This window comes from Dioscorea cayenensis, chromosome 15 (assembly GCF_009730915.1).
Source record: "Dioscorea cayenensis subsp. rotundata cultivar TDr96_F1 chromosome 15, TDr96_F1_v2_PseudoChromosome.rev07_lg8_w22 25.fasta, whole genome shotgun sequence".
Lineage (NCBI taxonomy): Eukaryota > Viridiplantae > Streptophyta > Magnoliopsida > Dioscoreales > Dioscoreaceae > Dioscorea > Dioscorea cayenensis.
The window spans coordinates 2,125,406-2,134,267 of NC_052485.1; positions in this window are offsets into that span (position 1 = coordinate 2,125,406).

Genomic DNA, 8,862 nt, shown 5'->3' on the forward strand with positions numbered 1-8,862 from the left:
ATGTATGCTTGCATGGTTTGAAAGAACGTGCAAGAATGTGCATGGTTTGTAAATGAAACCATATATATCTAATGAAGTATATGGAGGGACCCACCATTGCCCATTCATATATATATATATATATATATAACCATGAAAAGCCCATGAAATAAACTAAAGGTAAAAAAACGAGAGCATGTCATTTTGTGCATGCATACTTACGTGGATCTCTTATTTGAAGAAGGAAATGTAACCCAATATCATCATGTATAAGAGGGACCCACCACTAGCTAACCATGCATGGCATGTATGGCTTTAGATGGCTATTAATGCAAGTATTGTTTGAATGTTTGAAGCTGTGAATTTTAAAATTAAAAAAAAAAAAAAAGGAAGGTTGCTTCAAAATGATTAAAGGAACATGGGACCTGCCACCATTCATGCATACATGGTTTTAGAATCAACTTTAATGTCAAATATATATATATAAAATATCGAAGAACAGGTAAAGAACCATTGTTGGAGAATTGAGAAAGTGACGGCTTGGCTAATAAATAAATAAATAAATAAATAAATATTAAAAAATGGTGGTGATTTGAAGCCTTTGGCTATGTGGTTTTAAGCTAGGGGTATTTATTTCTAATGATAATGGTTGCTTATGGTATCAAATAAATTAGCATGTCAGTGTGTGCATGCATATATATATATATATATATATATATATATGGAGTATAGATAAGAATGAAAAGGACGGGCTCTACCATTCAAAAGAGGCATAGGGGATAATAGATATATATATATATATACAAAATGATGTATTAAAGTAGTTATGCGTGAGGATGTATGAATCGATTGATTCCTTCACATTCCTGGACTACATTGATGTGTTGCACATGCTTTGCAACTTTGGAGCTTACCAAATATTAACGCAATTTAAGATGTCTCACATTCGAACTATGTAAAATGGATGCATCAATCCAATCCAAAGCAATGGCAAGAAAGCTTATTTCAAGACAGCGACAATTTCTAAAATAAATATATAAATTTCAAGGCAATGAGGAAATATGCATTTCAAAGCGGCAGTAAGGCATGCAACGCGGTGGCAAGGCACAGGCAGCGGCAACTATATATAATATATATATAAAGAAAGTTATATATTGAAAAATAAAGGATATATATATATATATAGTAAATAAAAATTTATAATTTGCAAATTTTCTTGCCTTTACTTGTACTTGAGCCCTCAATCGGATGTTCTTAAGATTTCAGTCTGTGGTAATTAATAATAGAGGCTTGCCTCTATTAGGAAAGGAAGAACCCACAAAGATAATAATAATAATAATAATATTTGTGATTCGATATATATCACCTAGTGTCTCTTCATTGACACGACGCTAAGGTGTGTATTTTCGATCCCACAATTTCTCCTGCTCTTTGGCGCGAGATTGGGGGAAATAAATTAGATCAATTTTGTTTTGTCCCAGCTCGTGGCGCGGCGGGGGGGATCATCATTGGTTGGAATAACGGGTTATTCTCTGGCAAGCTGCTGAAGTTGGGTGACTTCAGTTTATCAGTCGAATTCGTTTCCAAGCGTGAGAATCTTGTGTGGTGGTGCACCGCGGTGTATGGACCTAATGCCAGGGCCCTAAAGAATGCCTTTTGGGGTGAGCTTAGGGATTACGCGGGGGATCCGAGTATCCCCTAGATTATCTGCGGGGATTTCAATTCCACTTTTGATGTTGGTGATAAAATCTCGGACCGGCCAAACTTGGAAGACATTAGACTGGCTAACACTTTCATGCAAGACCTGGAGTTGCAGGAGCCTCCCTCTTTCGGCAGATGTTTTTCTTGGACAAATGGCCAAGCTGCCCCGGTGTGGGTTAAACTTGATCGTTTTTTGGTTAATAATGTGTGGGCGAACATTTTCCATAAGATGATCCATAATAGCCTCCCGAGACTGGGGTCCGATCATGTCCCTATTCGGCTTGAGGTTGGTATCCATTCCTTCAACCCGCAACCCTTTCGGTATGAGTTAGCATAGTCTGCTGCGGAGGGCTTCCACGCTTTAGTTGAACAGTGGTGGACCGAGTTGTCCCTTGTGGGCTACGGTGCTTTTATCATGGCCAAAAAAGTCACGGGGATTAGAAGACAGTTGCGTCACTGGGCTAAATTCTCTTTCGGATCCATTAAACTTAAGAAGCTGGCATTATTGTAGGACCTTGAACAGATTGACATCTTGAAAGAATCCCGACTGCTAGCACCGGAGGAGTTCAAGAAGGAAGAGGATCTCCTTAGGAATTTAAGTGAGATCAGGAAACAAGAGTAGTTATATTGGAAACAAAGATCGCAACTACAATGGTTGAAGGAGGGAGATGAGAACACTCGCTTCTTTCATGCTATCGCCAATGGCCGAAGAAACCGCAACTTCATCCCTAGTATGTGCTGTAATGGGGCTACTATGACGAATCCGCAGGAGATTGGTAAGATCTTCGCAGATCATTTTAACCAGCAGTTTGGTAGTAGGCGGGCCTCTAGATTTAGGGTGGATCTTCGAAAGTTGCTTGCCCACAAACGACAGGTTGACTTGTCCCCTCTGGAACGTCCCTTCTCGTTGGAGGAAATTAAGGAGGCGGTTTTTAACTTGGGACGGGACAAAGCCCTGGGCCAGAGGGTTTTCCGTTGTAATTTTTCTGTCAGTTCTAGGAAGTCATTAAGTTGGATCTTTTGAATCTCTGTGAGGACTTCTACTTTGGGCGCGCCAACCTCGAAAAGATTAACTGGGCCAGTATCGTTCTTATCCCCAAGGTAACAGCTCCGGAGGGCCCAGGTGACTACCGCCCCATTAGCCTTATTAACTCTTCACTAAAAATTCTGTCGAAGCTGTTGGCTACGCGCTTGAGTAAGGTTATGAACTCGCTGGTCGATTCTGATCAATCGGCTTTCCTGCAAGGACGTTGCATTCTTGACAATATCTCCACTGCCGAAGAACTATTGTTTAGCTTGCACAAGCGTAGGTTCCCCGGACACATTTTGAAAGTTGACTTTGCCAAGGGCCTTTGACCTGGTTGATTGGGACTTTCTTTTCGAGCTCCTTAATGCTAAGGGCTTTGGTGGACGATGGGTGGACTGGATCAATAGCATTCTTTACTCCTCGAAGGCTTCGATCCTTGTGAATGGCTCGCTGAATGGGTATATTCACTATCGGAGAGGTTTGCGACAGGGTGATCCTCTATCTCCACTGTTTTTTGTACTTGTTACTGATGTCCTGAGTTCGTTGTTTACTCATGCTCTCAGTTCTAAGATCTTAGTGGGGGTACATTTGGGAGAGTTGGGAAATAAGTGCAATCTCCACTATGCGGATGACCTTTTGATTATGTCAACAGGAGGATTAGAGGATCTTAGGATCATAAAATTGATTTTATACCTCTTTGAAGGTATGACGGGGCTAGAAACTAATTTTAGCAAAACTTGCCTCTACTCCTGTAGAATGGGGGAACTTCTTGATTCGACGGCTGTAGCCACATTGAACTGCGCGTTGGGGCTCCTACCAGTTAGCTACTTGGGTATTCCGCTTTGTAGTAGGCGACCTCGTAGGCAAGATTGGGAGGGGCTTATCCTTAAGGTGAAAAGTAGGCTATCCACGTGGAAAGTTCAACACCTCTCCCTAGGTGGGCGTCTCACCTTGGTGAATTCTGTCTTATCTGCCATCCCAACATACTGGATGTCTATATTTCGGCTGCCCTGTTGGGTCACTAAGAAGATTGATGGTTGTGTAGAGATTTCTTATGGTCGGGCCCTGATTTTGATCACCCTGGTTGCCGCTTGGTGGGTTGGAAGAATCTATGTCGACCTCGGGAACAGTGGGGCTGGGGTATCCTTGATATTGCGGTCTTTAATCAGGCTCTCTTAGGCAAGTGGTGGTGGAAGTTCGTCCCTGACCCGAACTGGAGTGGTGTGACGGTGGTGTAACCGGCTGCCAACAACAACTTGTGCGCTGTGTCTCTCTAGGATTGAATCCACGGACCATTTATTCTTTCTGTGTCCTTTTGCCAGTTCGTGTAGGATTACTTTACTAGGATCTTTCAGCTCCCTAGTGCTCCAACCTCTATGAGACATCTCTGGGGTTAGTGGAGGCTTGGCTGGCTTCCGGCCAAGAGAGCATTTGGGGACTTACTCGTGAAGGCAATTGTTAGGAATATCTGGCTTGCTAGAAATGATTGTATTTTTAATGACAACATTGTACCTGCGTGTCACGCCCCGAACCGGCTCACCGGACCCGGTGCGCAGACAAACGGCCGCAAACCCACAAGGTGTGAGCCCCATAGGCCTGCAAGGCCTCAGAATCTGATACAAAGCAGACGAATCTATAACAACCCAACTGAGTTACCGGATTACAAACTCTACAAAATACACAATACCGGGATATAGAAGTTTAAAAAAATATAAAATACGGGAATACATGGATAGACAATAACAAGAACTCAAAATTTACAACAGGATAAGACAACATCTACAGACAAACTTTCGAGATCCACGCCGGTCTATCACTCATGATCTGAAAAGAATTAAAAGAAAATCCATGAGCTTACTAGCCCAGTAAGTAATCCAGAAATTATTTTAAAACAACAGAGTTTACGAATCTTGATTCCAAAGGTTAAGAATAATTCAAAGTTTAAACATAGTTTAAACAAATACAAAATACAAAGTGAAATATTCTAATAAAGAATAATTACAAATATGATTTACCGGAATACAAAACCCAGAAATACGATATATATTAAAAAAAAATACAAAAATCAAAATCAAAAGGGCAAAGCCAAAAAGTAACAGATTCAAGTGTGTGTCTCCAAATTCACTGTCAGTGCCAAAGGTCATTTGTTTATCCTCGGTGACAGGTCCGAGCCAAAATAACAGAAATCATTTATTTACCCTCGGTGACCCGAGATTGAATACTAGGTGGCCGTTGATTATTTCACCGAACGGACACGGTGCGAAACTGCAGTCTCACTTTCCCAAAATTACTTGTCGACAAGGTCAAGGTTTAACCCCCCACTGACAGGGTTGCATATCGCTCATTTGGAGACCAAAGCATTCAAACAAAAACTCAAGGTTGAAATGCAGAATATTCATGAATTTTCCAAATATTCAAACAAACAGAAATACACAATTTCATAATCCCAATTTAGGAAAAATAACTGAAAATATAGAAATTACTTACAAAATTAAATAAATAATTTCCCAAATCATTACTAAAAACTAATCACTATGCACATTTATATCTCACAAGCTCTGCATAACATTACTTCTAGTATGTCTCATTTCAAAATGCATAACTCCCAGAATTTAACATCAAATGAAAAGATATTTTGTAGTAAGTAACTTAGGAAAATTCTGAACCTTTTTCCTTGTTTAATACTTGACCCAATTTTAGTCTCCAAGAATGACAAAGATCATGTTAAATCTAAAGATTCTGCATATAGATGTCATCATATGCAAGTCTTTTTAGTGGGTCATAACTCATAATCTATAAATCCAATAAACATGAAATTTTGCAAATTGAAGGTCATGGTAATAAGGAATATTTTCTATACTGAGCATTTTGCCTAATTTTACATATTAAATCCGGAAATTGGCCTCTAAATCTGCATGTCTACACAATAATACCTCCAAGACATGTCAACTATAATTGATCATATCTTATAGAATATATATCCAATAAATATGAAATCTGGCAGGTAGATAGATCAAAGAAATCAAGAAATCATTACAACTTTTCAATTTTAATCATCTGGAAATTGTGCTTCTATGACCTCCGAATTTAGGCCCCAATTCCCATTCAACTCATTATCATAACTTAAAAATTCATTCTAGCAATTTCATGCATGAACATAGAATGTCGAAGTCTCAAATCCGTAATAATCCAGCCCAATAAACCTTGAAATATTGACTCTAAACCACCAAATCATTTAATTTATTTCCCAAGTGCTAACCTCACAATTTTAGTAAGGATACCATCAAGGAAAGGCTATGATCTCCACCCTAGATAGTAAGTTAAAACCTGAAATTCAAGACTCAACCTTGCCACAGGATTGTAGTACCACATTTCTCTTGATGTATTCACATCTAACATTCACCTACATTAACATTTTCTCTAAACACATATATGCCCATCAAACCTGTACATCGACTCAAGATTATTAATAATTAGCATACACCCTTTAAAACATAAAAGCATCCACTATACCTTAACTCAAGAGCTTTGGTCTTATCATCATACCATAATATGATCATAACCACATCGTATAAGAACAAATAGATAATAAGGATCTGGTTACAACCAAATATTCTAATATAAATGATGCATTAACGTTTCAAGATAAGTAGTAGCCATTCTAAAAATAACATACCAAAACATAAATACTAAGTCCATAGCTAATTAAAGCCATAAATCAGAAATACATGAAAATACCTATTCGACAATAGATAATTTTATAATTAATACAATAAGCAAGAATATCATAATAAAATAATAGATAATAATTTTGCCAAGAAAAGAAATTCTTCAAATAATGAAAAACATGAGTTCTCGGGGGATTACTTACCTGGTATTGCCTAAGTGCAAAAATGAGGTCCAAGACCACTCCCTAAAAAGCGATCCTAAAAACCCAATGATTTACCAAAGTTAGAACAAAAATCACTCTAATCACAAGTTAAAAACACTAACCAAATATTTCTTTTTACATTCTCTAGAGAGAGAAACCAAAAATAAAGAAATAAATAAATATACTAAATAAAATAAGTGTCTTGCATGTATTCTAGCAGGAACTCACCTAGGAAATTAAATGCATCTCAAAAGCTTAACCAATTAACATGATTTAAAAATTAAAGTGATCCAATGCTTAACCTCCAATCATTTTGACATTTGTCTTGAACCAATATTTCAACTTGATGAGAAATCTCCACCATCCAATCTAAACACATTCCACTACAATGCTTCCCTCATACTCTTAAACTATCACTATTACTAATCACAAGAGATATACATTGCTTTTAGCTTTGCAATATCATTCCACCAACTTAACAAATGATGTACAACTAGACCTATAGAATAAGGGTAAGTATATAACTACTTATACATATCCAACATATGAAAAATAAATAAAAATAAAAAAAGAATTTCAAAAAGAAGGATGAGGGATGCAGTCAACAATTTGAAATCAATATGCAGCTACAACAAACTCACAAGATGGAAGGATAGAGTGAGATCAAAACTCCAAATAGATGTAAAAAAACCTTGGCCTTAACATGCGGATCATGCATTCAATAATACCATTATTATCTAAGGCAACATGACAATCATCACCCAAGTATTTTCAAGCACTACAACATCTAATAATTAAATAGAAGGAAAGGCTAGGAGATTACATGGAAGGTTGACAAAATCAGGAAAAGAAATCTATGCGGTTGAGTCCACAAACTCATCATCGGACGTTCACCGGAGGATTGCGGAAGTTCGCGGAGGAGATCACAGCTCTCTCTCTCTCTCTCTCTCTCTCTCTCTCTCTAAAAGGATAGAAGAAAAGGATGCTAAAAGGCTCGAGGGCTCCATTGTCAATAACAAGATGGCAACAAGGACAAGTTTAAGACAAGTTTCATGAAATTATGCAAAAGTTTGCATAATTTTGGCCAGGAATCCTGGGCTCTCATGGCTTTTACAAATGAATGAGGACAAGGAAGCTGGGGCCCACACTGCGTATTGCATTGTACTGAAAATTGACAGGATGCTCTTATTTTGGCTCTCTCCAGTGTCTGAGGATCAGAGGATGCGGTGTGAGGATGATTTGTCTACTATCAGAAGGAGCTTGGAGTTCCTTGGCCCTCGGGTGGAGGTTGCTGGTGCGACGCTACCGACGGAGGAGGTCCTTGACTAGAGTACGGACTAGGTGTTGGCTGTGACTATGGCTGCGACGGCAAGGATGTCCCTTGTCCCCACTTTTTCTTTGGGTTTTTTTTGTTTTTGTACCTAACCACATCTAGTGGTTCTTGTACTCTTTTATCTGTCCAACCTGGGTTGGTAGCTTTTGTATGTTCCTATTTTACTTAATTGCAGTGGTTTATCCACCTTAGATGATGTAGCAATCTGGATTTGTCAAAGAGAGCAAGATTTTCATGTGGCCATTCGATGATCCCATTTTCTACATAAAATAATTGAGTTTTTTCAAAATAAGTAATAAGCTTAACAATTGAATGATTAAATTCACAAATGTTTAATTATTTAATATGTAAAAACTAAAATAAACAAATAAACAACTAAATAAATAGTAACTAACAAGTTAATAAATAATTAATTAAATAACTAAATTATGAGTAATCAAATAAATAAATAAAATTAATAATTTTAGAAAAATAATAAACAAAAATAGACACTGAATTCAAAATCCCAAAGCAATTAAATGTTTTAATGAATAATTTTAAATTAAAAAAAAAACTAAATAATTAAATAATTATATAAATAATTGTCGGTAATAAGAAATTTCATATATATATATATATATATACAGTTTTATAAGTGGTTTAATTATTTGATCTATACCCATAAACTCTAAATTCCAGCAAATCAAATTCTTAATGATATTTTATATTTGAAAGTAAATTTCAAAGATATAAAAAAATCACTCAACACCAATACTAAAATTTGTACTAAAATATTCTAATACCAAAAGCTCACAGTCCCAAAACATGTAAAATCTAGGACATATAACACATATTCAAACACCTACACTGGAATACCCATCACATAAGTGTGTTTTATGCAGAGGCTGTATTTCCATGCTTATCATATTAAGACTTCAAGTTTCAATATATATGGGTAAAGAAAATTATGAA